A 12,042-nucleotide genomic window follows, 5' to 3' on the forward strand; every position below is an offset into this window, starting at 1 on the left:
ACACACACCCTATCCTTTACGATGGGAGATAACTTTATGGTTTGTTTCATTTTATACGGATAATGTCTAAATTCTGAATCTTTATCAAGATCCAACTGAGTGAGATACACCCTAATCCCCGGTCTAGATCACGTATATGATTCACGTAAATGTGTGCAATATTTCTCTAAAGTTGCTACTTGAATGCTATAATAGCCTATGTGTTTCGTGTCCGGGTTTCGTGTGAGTGCTTATTCATGGCTTTGGCGCTAAAACGAAACCATTCAGACCCATTTACATACATGTATGGCATGATTTAGGGCAAACCTCATTTTGTAAGAAGTCATTACTGACAAAACTGTCGCGCTTGTACGTGAAAGTGTATGAAGTCATGTCTTACCAAATGAAAGTCGTATTTTGTAGCGTAAAATGTAATAATGAGAATCTATCAAATTGTCCTAAACCTTCCTCGTCAGGCATACTGCAGTTACTGTCCATTTTCCTATACACAATACACATGAGTGCTCTCACCATTGACGTGTGACCTCTGTGACGTGTGTATGTAAGTTAACGTCACTGTGTGAAAACTAACCGGCCAATATTATTTGTACTCCCTTAAATTCTAGAAAATATAGTTTTATAACATATCCTAAATTTGTACCTAATTTAGAAGTTTGGAAATATTCGCACTTTTGTGTTTTAGTAAGGAAGGGCACGTCATGGCCTGCAAAATTCCTTGTGTAAATCGAATGCAACTTTTAGTGATTATCACTCATTTTGTGGACCGCTCTCTTCCGAAGGGCATTAAAACTAAACCACTTGACAGATATTTTTTTGTACTTGATGTCAATCAAGAATACTGTATACATTACGTGTAGGCTAAAAACTGAGTAGGTGGGCATCTGCAAATGGTCGTACCTCCCTGATATGTAAATGACAGATAACAGCAAAAGCAACTCCCAAATCTGTCCATAACTTTGGTCAGTGGAGAGAGCCAGGGGATTTCAAGTGGGTGATTATTGAAACCACGTGTTTCTCATTTACTTGTGTGATACAATCACAGTTACTCTGACAAGTTTGACATGAGTTATACCATCAACAAAGTTGGTTAACAATATGCAGACTATTGTTCTCATTTGGGAAACAAAGGCCACGCACAGTATTGTTGCGTTTGCTTGAATGGAGCATCCAACTGAAATTATAATACCTATTTCACCACAGCCTATTGCGATATCGCACAGGTAAATCAGAAACACGTGTTTGTGGATTTAACCAGGGATATGAGACACATCCCTGATTTAACATAGTTGAGCTGTTTTCAATGAGTTTTCCTGCAAAGGTCGTGGTGAATTCTGCTGTAGACATAACTGCATAATGGTTGAGATGAATGTGTCATGAAAACGTCGACTGTTAATTTGATGCTATAATTATTACGGCATCATTGTGTTATCTTGTTACAAGTTTATTGTTTTTGAAACTAGATACAAATAGGAGAAGATTCACCACAAGTCACAAAACTTTAGCAGTACGGTCGCAGACCACTTTTGATGATTTGCCAGATATAGTGTATTTTTACGCTGATTATTACTCTTTGGGTGTATAAGGTTCGAGTGGGCCATGGCCATGTTGGCGATGAGCATTTCCTAATGTAATTTGTGATGAGGGGGTACATTATAATTTAAATAGGTCCGTATACAAAAGTTAGTTCGACATCCTCAGGACGTTTTCTAGTTGAGCAGCTGAGAAACGAAAACATTGGAAAACGCGACGTGGTCGGAAAAACACCCAGGAAAACGTGTGATTTACTGGCTTAAATATTTAGGAAACAAATAAACATGGTATTCAATATTCACACTCCAGGAGAGTGATAAATATGTAACATGAGTTTAAGGGTTCCCTATTTTAGCCTTTGTGTATTCTTCATATTGGTTTCATTTTGACCCATTTTTTCATTGTGTATCATAATTATTGTATTTTATGTTTGATTTGTTAGATCACGATCTATGCTTTTGTTTTTTCATTATGTTACTTATCTATCAAATTATTCATTAGTGGTACGAACATTTTGTTTGAAATGTATGTTTATATGATAGTATGTATTCTGATGCTTGTGTCGGTCAAGGTTTTGCTTGCCTTAAAAATGTTTTCATGTTCTTTTATGTGTTGCTAATGGCGTGGATGCCGGTCATCCACACCGTCTTATCTTTTTATTTATTGCCGCTAAATGAAATGGTTTTTTATCTATTATTTGCTTTGATATGTATTGCTTGCCTATATTTGTTCCAGTAACTGAATTTTATTACTGTAAAGCGCATTGAGGCACTTTGTAATAATGCGCTATATAGGTGTCTGTTTAATTATTATTATGTTTAATAATACCTTATTATAGAACAACGGTTGCACTGGGTTAATCTCATTATTTCCCCTTGTGCTGGGTCAGGAAAGGTCAGACAAGATATGCACATGTGTCCACTACACACACCCTATCCTTTACGATAGGAGATATCTTTATGGTTTGTTTCAATTCAAATGGATAATGGACAATTCAGTTGGATAATTATTATAAATCTTCATCAAAATCCAAGAGAGACAGTAACACTCTAGATCACGTATATGATTCACTGCCAGTGGCGTAGATTTCTTTTTGACATTGGGGGATCATTGGATGGGGTTGAAAAAAAAAATAAAGTGAATCCAGCACCTTTTGGCAACAGTATAAGTTTATGGGACAAAAGCGCGCAACAAATTGCCACATTGAAGCTAAACTGATGAAATATGGTGCAAAAGTGGAATACATTCGCGCGAAGCGCGCATAAAAATTAATGTGCACTGTTGGGGCTAAAATGGCTAAATATGGGGCTAATTTGGTCAAAAACCCACATGCAGGCGTTAACATGGGGGGTATGATTGTATGGACCACCCCTGCCGAAATATTGGGGGGATTTATCCTCCCATCCCCGGGATCTACGCCTATGTTCACTGCTTACACCATCGCACACTGGGAACGAGGCTACAGCCGGTTTACGCGAGAGGAGCAGTGAAGCAAGTCACTTTTGAAAAGACCATCACCCAAGAACGCGAAAGCTAGAGATGATTATACTGAATTTGATTTACCTAATAATTCGTATAACCACGCCATCTAAGGTCCGTATAGTAGAAAACGATGTAGGTGGCGTTATCAATAATATTGTGTACTATTTTGTTAACATTGGCCGCAATCTGTGGCCCGCCAACACGCTTCGGGATGGACAGAGCTCATCAAGAATATAATTTGTTTCTTATACACTTTTTAAATGATTAAAGTGAAATACTGTGGTGAGTATAGTACGATAGTAAGAATGACATTTTCACTCTTCAAGGAACCATATAAAAGACTAGTCCAAAAAGGGTTGTCCCTCTCATAGCGCCTTAAAGACGGGACATTTCTTTTTTTTTTTAATCTCTTTTGGAGTGAATTTTATTCTTTTTGGAGTGCATAAATACTCACTATTTTACTGACTAAACTCTCGAGATCGTGACATGAAAGTGTAATAAGTCATGTCTTACAAAATAAAAGACCAGTTTACCAACCCAAAGTGTTACAATTAAACAATACAACAAATAAACATAACTAATGGATAGAGTGTCCGTCTAGAGATCGAAAGGTCGTGGGTTCGAATCCCATGCCGGCACATTCCCTTGCTTTTTTTTCAAAGTTGGGTTGTGTGCCGGTCGGGATTTGTGTTTATTTGTTGTCTTGTTTAATTGTAACACTTTGGGTTGGTAAACGGTTCTTTCTTTCATATTAATTACATTCAGTTTTTTGAGATAAGGCATCAAAATGAACTTTTGGAGTACACAGCGGCGTTAATTAATGATATTTCAATTAATTAATTGAGTCTGCATTTAAAATTTCACATACTGCGTTAGTCCATCGCCTTACCCACAAATCCTCCTTTTTATGGTACTCTGTGATTCGATCGCTATTTTTTCTTGTGCAATCTTGTGCTTCTCAGATATACGTGTATGCAAATACCCACATCTTTACAGTCCGGTAGAGGGATGGCAGGAGATTTTCATACATGAACAAGTTCATATTTCTTAACGCAATTATCATGTGTCAAAAGATAATGATTTTATGGCGTATTCAACTAAAGAGCTAAATTTATAGTTTTGAACGCTCGCGCTTGGCGATACATTACAACATGTTCTTTAGTTGAATGATGTATGATGCAGAAGTCTTTTTACCTTTTGTGAAATATTTAAATGTTATGAAATGTTGAAAATAAACCTGAGGCTGAAAGTAAACACGTGCAATTTATCATTTTTTCCTTGTAAGATGACTGTAAAACGCATGTTGATTTGAAAACTATTGTTCATTTTCAAGTTTAATTAATTACTAGCATAACTTGATCTTGTTTGGGAACAGGATGCACTCTTTTCATCATTATCATGTTTTCTCCTTGTTTGAATAACCATGATATTCCCATTCCCCATCTCTGTAGTTTCCTCTGGTATTTTAATTCCGTAAGGACTCGGATAGCGACGTTTTCACGTATCAGATATATCGAATTGCATTTTGAATACGAAAAATGTCCTTCTGATATCAAATAATTGTGATTTATTGAAATTCCCGATATAATACACATTTTATGGCAAATGATTAAAAATTGACATTTTCGAAATTTAGCAGTCTTCGAAGTAAAATTTATCAATCTAATGATATGACTTAATGTTTTCAAATGGATTTTACCAGAGATATGAACTCTAAAATGCAGGTTTTGCGGTAATTGGCAGTCACTCATTGCATGCATTTAAATTGGATATCAATAAAGGGTTTATTAGTTTTTCTAATCGCAATACCAGTGATAATAAAAGGTTGAGATAAAAAATTTAAATTAAACAAAATACCAAATGGCTTTGCTCTTTCGCTTAGATGAATTTAATTTCCGGGTGTTACGAGCAACATTTTTATCAATATTATATTGACCATGTTGACAATGAATCAACTATAAGCAGTCAAGACTAGTGTAATTAGAGTAATGCACCTCCTTGACAGAGGATACATCCTACATGAAACATACAAATAGTGGGAGTAGGTTTAGTGGTCTCCACCCAAGCATAACTCTAACCCTAACCCTAATCAACTTTGCTCAAATCTGGTTGAAAATCACACTTCAGTAAGGTTTTTCCTTAGTCGTTAGAGAAAGTAAAAGCATAGTTTAGCCAATTTACGTCTTGTACCATTACCGTTTTTCAATGTTATTTTAAATAACAAGCCATTTTTAATAATAGATTTAAAATAAAGTCTTTTATACATGATAACATGTATTGTTATTTTCAGTAATATTTCTCTTTTGGGCAACCGCGGGCTTCACTTTATCCACCACTTATTCCCTTCCGACAAGAAACTTAGTTTTGCCTTATACAGACTTGACATTTAGTATGGAATATTTTGTCGCAAATTTCAAGACTGGTCTGGAAGGGGTCTGCTTAAACTGCACGGGCTAAATATTAATTGGAGTGTGTCGGGAGATGATGTAAAATAATTGTTTGGTAGAAAATGTGCTTTTCCAGACCAGTCGTGAAAATATTCCATAAAATATATCAAGTCTGTATTATCGAAAATTAAGTCCAGTTCAAAGAACATTTTACGACGCAGACAGCTACAAAATAAAATATCAATTTTGCTATCATTATTACATTACAGATAAAAGCTTTTTTATTCCTTGAGTGAAAAGCAAGTACAAACACAAATTAAGTTCAGTTCAGAGAATATCTCACGGTTCGTCTCCGGTACAGATAAAGCTTTTAGAGCTTGGTTCCGTCTTTAATGAAAAGCGTGTTAAACATCGTCACGTGCAAGTGACAATTAACAACGTATCCACATAAAATATCTGCCATATGAAGTTGTCAACAATCCTACATGTGATTTTGTACGTGTGTAAATTATGTTTAAAAGTTGCATTGCGTGATGCGTGTCAGAATTTACATTACCAAGTTCCTATTGCTATTGCCCCAGAGGTACATTGCTGTCCAGCTACTTCTCTGGTACTGCAGAGTACCTGCGTGGGTACTGTGATGTGCCCTGGGTAATTTAAATTTGATTATTTATCTCTGTTTACAAAATTAGACTTATTTCATCAGTGATGACATGTGTGGGGAATCCATTCTCATTCATCAAGTTGATCAAAAGAAATTGAATCAAAGCTAATTTTGGATTGTTTGGACATCCCCTGCTCTCTAGAATGTTCAATGTATTGCACCATTACGGGTATCCCCGATAATGTAAATGAATAATGACTTATGTTGGGAAAACCTCAGGAAGTGATGTAATAAAATGATTAATGTTTATAAATTAATCTTGGGAATTCCCAGATTGCTCATCTAAGTGTATTGCCTAATGCTAATTGGAAAGAAGCATTTTAGCTGGAGGAAGTGTTAACTGTGCAAGGATTTGAGCGTTTGGAAAAAGCAGCATCATTTCTGTGCGAGGATTTTATGCAAAGGATATTGTTACGAGTCGTACTTGACTCAAGGCCAAAATCACCTTTTACCCGAACTGACACGAATGCACAACACAAATACACTGGTTGATTAAGCTAACAAAATCTAAGTCTTTAATTGAAAGTAATGTAGGATTGGTACAATATATGACAACAAAATGAACATATAAAATAATCACACAATCACAATAATGTTTTAAGTTATTGGTACTTAGCCAGCATTCTTCTTCTTGAAGATAACAGAGTTCTTGCAATGTTCTGGACGGCTGATGTATATATCCTTAATCACTTGTCCTGCGAAAATCAGCGAAGTCCGTTGTACACTTGTATATATTTATAAATCCTTGCATATAAAATCCACACACGAAAATGGTGCTGCTTTCTCCCAAATACTAAACTCCTTGCGTCGTTCTCTAAACACGTTTATAACTCCTTGCGCATTTCTCCAAATACTAAACTCCTTGCGCAGTTCTCCAAATCTCTTTAATCCTTGCGCCGTTCTCCAATACTAAACTTGGTGCTATTTCCACCTGTCACACAATATCTTCAGGAAGCAGGACTGCGATGCAGTTGTCCCCACTTATTTTGAAAGTTGTGTTGCTCCTTTAACCAGACTTCAGCAAATCGGCAGAAGAATATATATTCCTTTCTTGGAAGAAGTACGTTCTTTGACGTATTCTAGATCTTCTCCGACAACACCGGCAGGTAGTAGTGCATTGACTACTTAAATTAATTCTGGTTAGCAATTTCCATTGATATGTAACTTTATTTTCAATGAGGAATTGGACTGTAAGCATATTAGCTAGCTAGCCCAGATCAACACTATAAACTGTGACAATAATTGTGTTTACATTTTCTTATATATCAAGCAATGGGAAATCCCAAGTATTAATAGCCAAATGTGCTCTTGGGAATTCCTTAGCCTTAATTATAACATTAACCTTTCTCATTACATCACTTCCTTAGGGGAATTCCATTACATCATTTTCACTTTGCAACCTCAGGGGGTTTCCAAATATTCCAATTTAAAGATATGATTCAACTTGTTTTGCTCAATTTGAGAGGGGAATTCCCCCCAAAATGTCATCACTCATGTAACTCTGTAAAAATAGATAAATCATCAAATTAAATTACTGAGGGCACATCACAATATATAAATTCAAGTGTACAATGGACTTCGCTGAACAGTGATTTTCGCAGGATAAGCGAACAAGGATATATACACCAGCCAGCCAGAACACTATAATCATCAAAAAGAAGGCTACTCATTATGCAGTCATGTCTACAGCAGAATTCACCACGACCTTTGCAGGACTTAAACCCCATTAAACCAAGATAAACCTCATTGAAAACAGCTCAACTATGTTAAATCAGGGATGTGTGCGATGGTCAATGGGCTGTGGTGAAATAGGTATCATGATTTCAGTTGGATGCATCATTACAAAGCAAACGGACAGTGAAAATACTGTGCGTGGCCTTTGTTCCCCAAATGAGAACAATAGTCTGCGTATTGTTAACCAGGCTTGTTGATGGTACAACTCATGTCAAACTTGTCAGAGTAATTGCGATTGTATCACACAAGTAAATGAGAAGCATGTGGTTTTAGACTTAACACGGTTTGGAAATAAGTTTTTAATTTTTAGCTCCCTATCGGGCAGTCAGAACTCCATATTTGGGAGGGCTCGACAACAATCTTCCCAAAATCGCATTTTAATAATTTTTAGATGACCATAGAGGAAAAGAATTGAAGTTTATTTACAGCTTCTATGGCGAAAATTTATCAAACCGATCACCCGACGGTGTCCCTTCGAAGTTGGAGCTATCACAAGTCAGCTGTTGAGCACAATTTGCCATTGAAATTACACGTCCGACTGTTATGAAATTTTGGAATTCTCTCTTCGGAAAAAACAACAGCTTTCCCGTGACATTGTTATACTTCAAATTGTAGTATGTTAAGGATGGATATTATAATTCACATGTGAGCCTCTATGGCTAATATTGGGTGAAGGGTTTTCCCACCAGCTCACTAACTAGTTTATTCCCTATATCTACAGTACAGCGAGTGAGGTCAATCATCAATTGGAGCGCTGTGTGTGCACTGAATAGGAAAAACGGACAGTAACTGCATGATGTGGTTAAGTACTAATTAATATTAAAATTGTGATTGTGTGATTATATTGTATGTGCATTTATTGCTCGTACCAATCATATTTTACTTTTAATTAAAGACCAGATATTGTTAACTTAATCAAACAGTGTATAATTGTTGTGCATTCGTGTGAACTTCGGAAAATGTGATTTTGGCCTTGAGCACTGGCCCATCAAATATACAAAAAAAAAATCCCCTTCATAGTCTGAAATTGAACAAAATGCGTGTGTTTCGCGCGCAAATGTCCCGGTAAAACCGGCACAAATTATTCTCGTCCCCCTAAATTGTAATGTAATTTGTACATGGTGGGCGAGATTATGTAGATTAAGTAATTTTTCCTCTTCAACTTCTCTTTCTCCCTTTTCCTCCTTGATCTTCTCTTAATTTCATTTTTGCTCCTCTTCTTGGCTTTACAAACTAGTCAGGGGCTGATCCAGGTTTTGAAAGGGGAGTAGGCCGGAAGCCCAAACAAAATTACCACCCAAATTTCACGGCAAACGCAACTCTATTGGCCACTCTAAGGAGAAGCCCGATGGGTAGCCCGTCCTAGGATTAGAGGCATTTTGCACAAAATTTTGTGAAAATTTATTTAGAGGAGAGGGCTAGCCACACCCCGAGCTCTCTTGGATAAGCTATTGCGTATATAAAAGTCTCAAAACCGGGTTGATTGTGGCACACATTGTCTTTTTGTGTTATGGATATAAAAAAAGTGACCGTTTTTGAATTTTGATTTGGACACCCGTAAAAAATGGTGCACAAAATGCAAGTTCTTCCAATTCAAACTCTGCTAAACAAGCATGAACATATTTTTACACTTTTACGATCCTGATGTAGTCCCCCAACCGGTTTAGATCCGCCCCTTCTTAAAGGGGGTAACCCTATCGGTTTAGGATATGGATTCTCTTCAAACTTACATACAATGTCAAACATTGTCCCCTTTATCCATCTATGTGAGAAAACGGGAACAATTTCAGCATAAATGTGAATAATTAGCATATTAGCAAGCCAATACACTGGTACGCGAGAATTGCATTCTGGTCAGGCATCCCGAAACAACGGCCGAGTGCATGTCTCGGTGGAAACAGGAAGTGTTCGCCTTGGCACTGAAAACCGGCTCGCCCCTGTACACTTTTATACCCTCTATTCATACTGATTAATCTTTAATAAAATTCCCTTTAAAAGGGAAAGCCAGCCTCAATGTAGAAGAGGTCTTGTAATTAGTTTTGGTCAATGTGAAAGGCATTTTTAGGATCACGCTTACATCCATGTTACATGACAGTCCACCAAACCATCAACGATGAGAACATGAACACTGAAACAGCAGAAAACATTAATTCCTAATCTCATGTCAACTCTTTAATTTATTACTCCAAATTGTTCTGGTCTGGTTTATGTTGTTGTTGTTTTGTTTTGTTTTTTGTTTGTTTTTTTGGTTTTTGGTTTTGTTTTTGTCTTTTCAGCTTTTTACCCACGATATCTCAATTTCCAATTTTGTAATACCAGAACTTATGAACTCAATATCTTCGCTTAGGAATGTCCGATTGCACTGCTTTCGATATACCACGTCACAAATACACTGCCGGTTTGAGTTAACTTACATGTACATTTTATTTTAAAATAACTTGATATTAATTCGCAATGTATAGTTTAAGGGGGTACTACACCCCTGTGGTAAATTTGTGGCTATTTTTGCATTTTTCTCAAAAAATAATCACACACTGGTAACAAAAGTTATGTATATTATTGGGGCAAGGAATCCAATTACTACGCTGAAATTTCAGTGACTCAAGACAAAAGCGGTTCCATACATATGATAGGAAATGAGGTACATCCTAGCGGTACCTTATTTCGTATCATAAATAACGAACCGCTTGCCTTGGGTCACTGAAATTCCAGTGTAGTAATTGATTCCTTGCCCCAATAATATACATAACTTTTGTTACCAGTGTGTGATTAGTTTTGAGAAAATGCAAAATAGACACAAATTTATCTAGGGTGTAGTACCCCTTAAGCCTACTATATTATAATAGATAGTGGCCAGCACATTTATAAAGGACTGATTAAACTGTGTTTTTAATGTGCTGATCATGTTGATTGCTAGTCGGAAGCTATGGACATGGCATCTTACCTACTCCATTCTATAACAGTCTGCCTAGTGCCTTGTGTGTTTTCTCTTCAATCATTTTGTTGAATGTAATTTTATGAATCAAATAAAAAAGATAGAAAGTGACTTCACATAAGTCATGTGTCATTTTATTTATAATAAAGACGTTATTAAATTTATAAAGTAAGACAATTTATTTATCTATAAGTGCATGTCAAATGGGGGTACATTACTATAGGCCTACATGCATATAAATTATGCCCATATTATAGCTAGGCCCTAAAAACTTTATTTTGCATCGGATTTTTCCCGTTGAAAAGGCAAAACTGATGTTTATGATAGCATCCATTTCATCAATAACATTTTAAGTCATTTTTATCCATAAAACGACACAGGATATGATAGATAACTACTTTCACATCAATATGGCCCATATGATCACAGATTGTTGAGAATGTGATATGATGAAGATTTTGATTCTATAGATCTGTTTTATCAACATGATATCACGCTGTTCAGTGGTCAAAGAGTAAGGACCCCTGGTCAAGGACACTGATATGACATCATAGGTGATGTAATTTTTTTCTGCTGACCATATGATGCTGTATATTAACTATTATTGTTACATTTAGGCCTATACCTAGAACTTTTAAAGTCATAATTTAGTTCAAACATAACTTCGGTAATACTCACTCGTTTTCATTCGTTGAAACGGCAAAACATACTTACTTTTCCTTACAAATCGAATAACAATAATTTTAAACATTCCACCTCAAAAAGTAAAATAAAATAATTCTTACCAATACCAATAAAGTTAATCTCTTGAGCATACAAACCCAATCTCAGAAATAGATACCAGCCCGCGTATGGGATGGCGAAAACATTACATATCACTGCGCTCATTATCATTCTTGACAAGATAGCCCATGCTGTATTTACTTCGCTTAATTAGTTCTTTATTTTTGAGCTATATCATGCACATTTTCACATATTTATGATCTTTTTTGTTTTATTTTTTAACTAATTTTTTAATGGGGGAGGTGCTCTCATAATTTTTTTCATATTCCTCGTATCATGCTTGACAATATAGGTCATGTTTTCTTATTTATTTCGCCTCTTATGTATTTCTTTATTTTTGTTTTTTGTTTTATATCATTATAGCGCCATCTATAGTTTGACATTAGGGGCCTATTTGATGTATTTTTGCGGACGAATTGGTACTGGGGTGAAGTCTTCCGAATCTATTCCGATTTCATTCTATGACTACCCAAAACTCCCGTGTCGTGTAAAATGCGAGCAACTGGTAGCCTGTAACAAGGTGTTTG

The sequence above is a fragment of the Amphiura filiformis genome, chromosome 4, assembly GCF_039555335.1.
Source record: "Amphiura filiformis chromosome 4, Afil_fr2py, whole genome shotgun sequence".
Lineage (NCBI taxonomy): Eukaryota > Metazoa > Echinodermata > Ophiuroidea > Amphilepidida > Amphiuridae > Amphiura > Amphiura filiformis.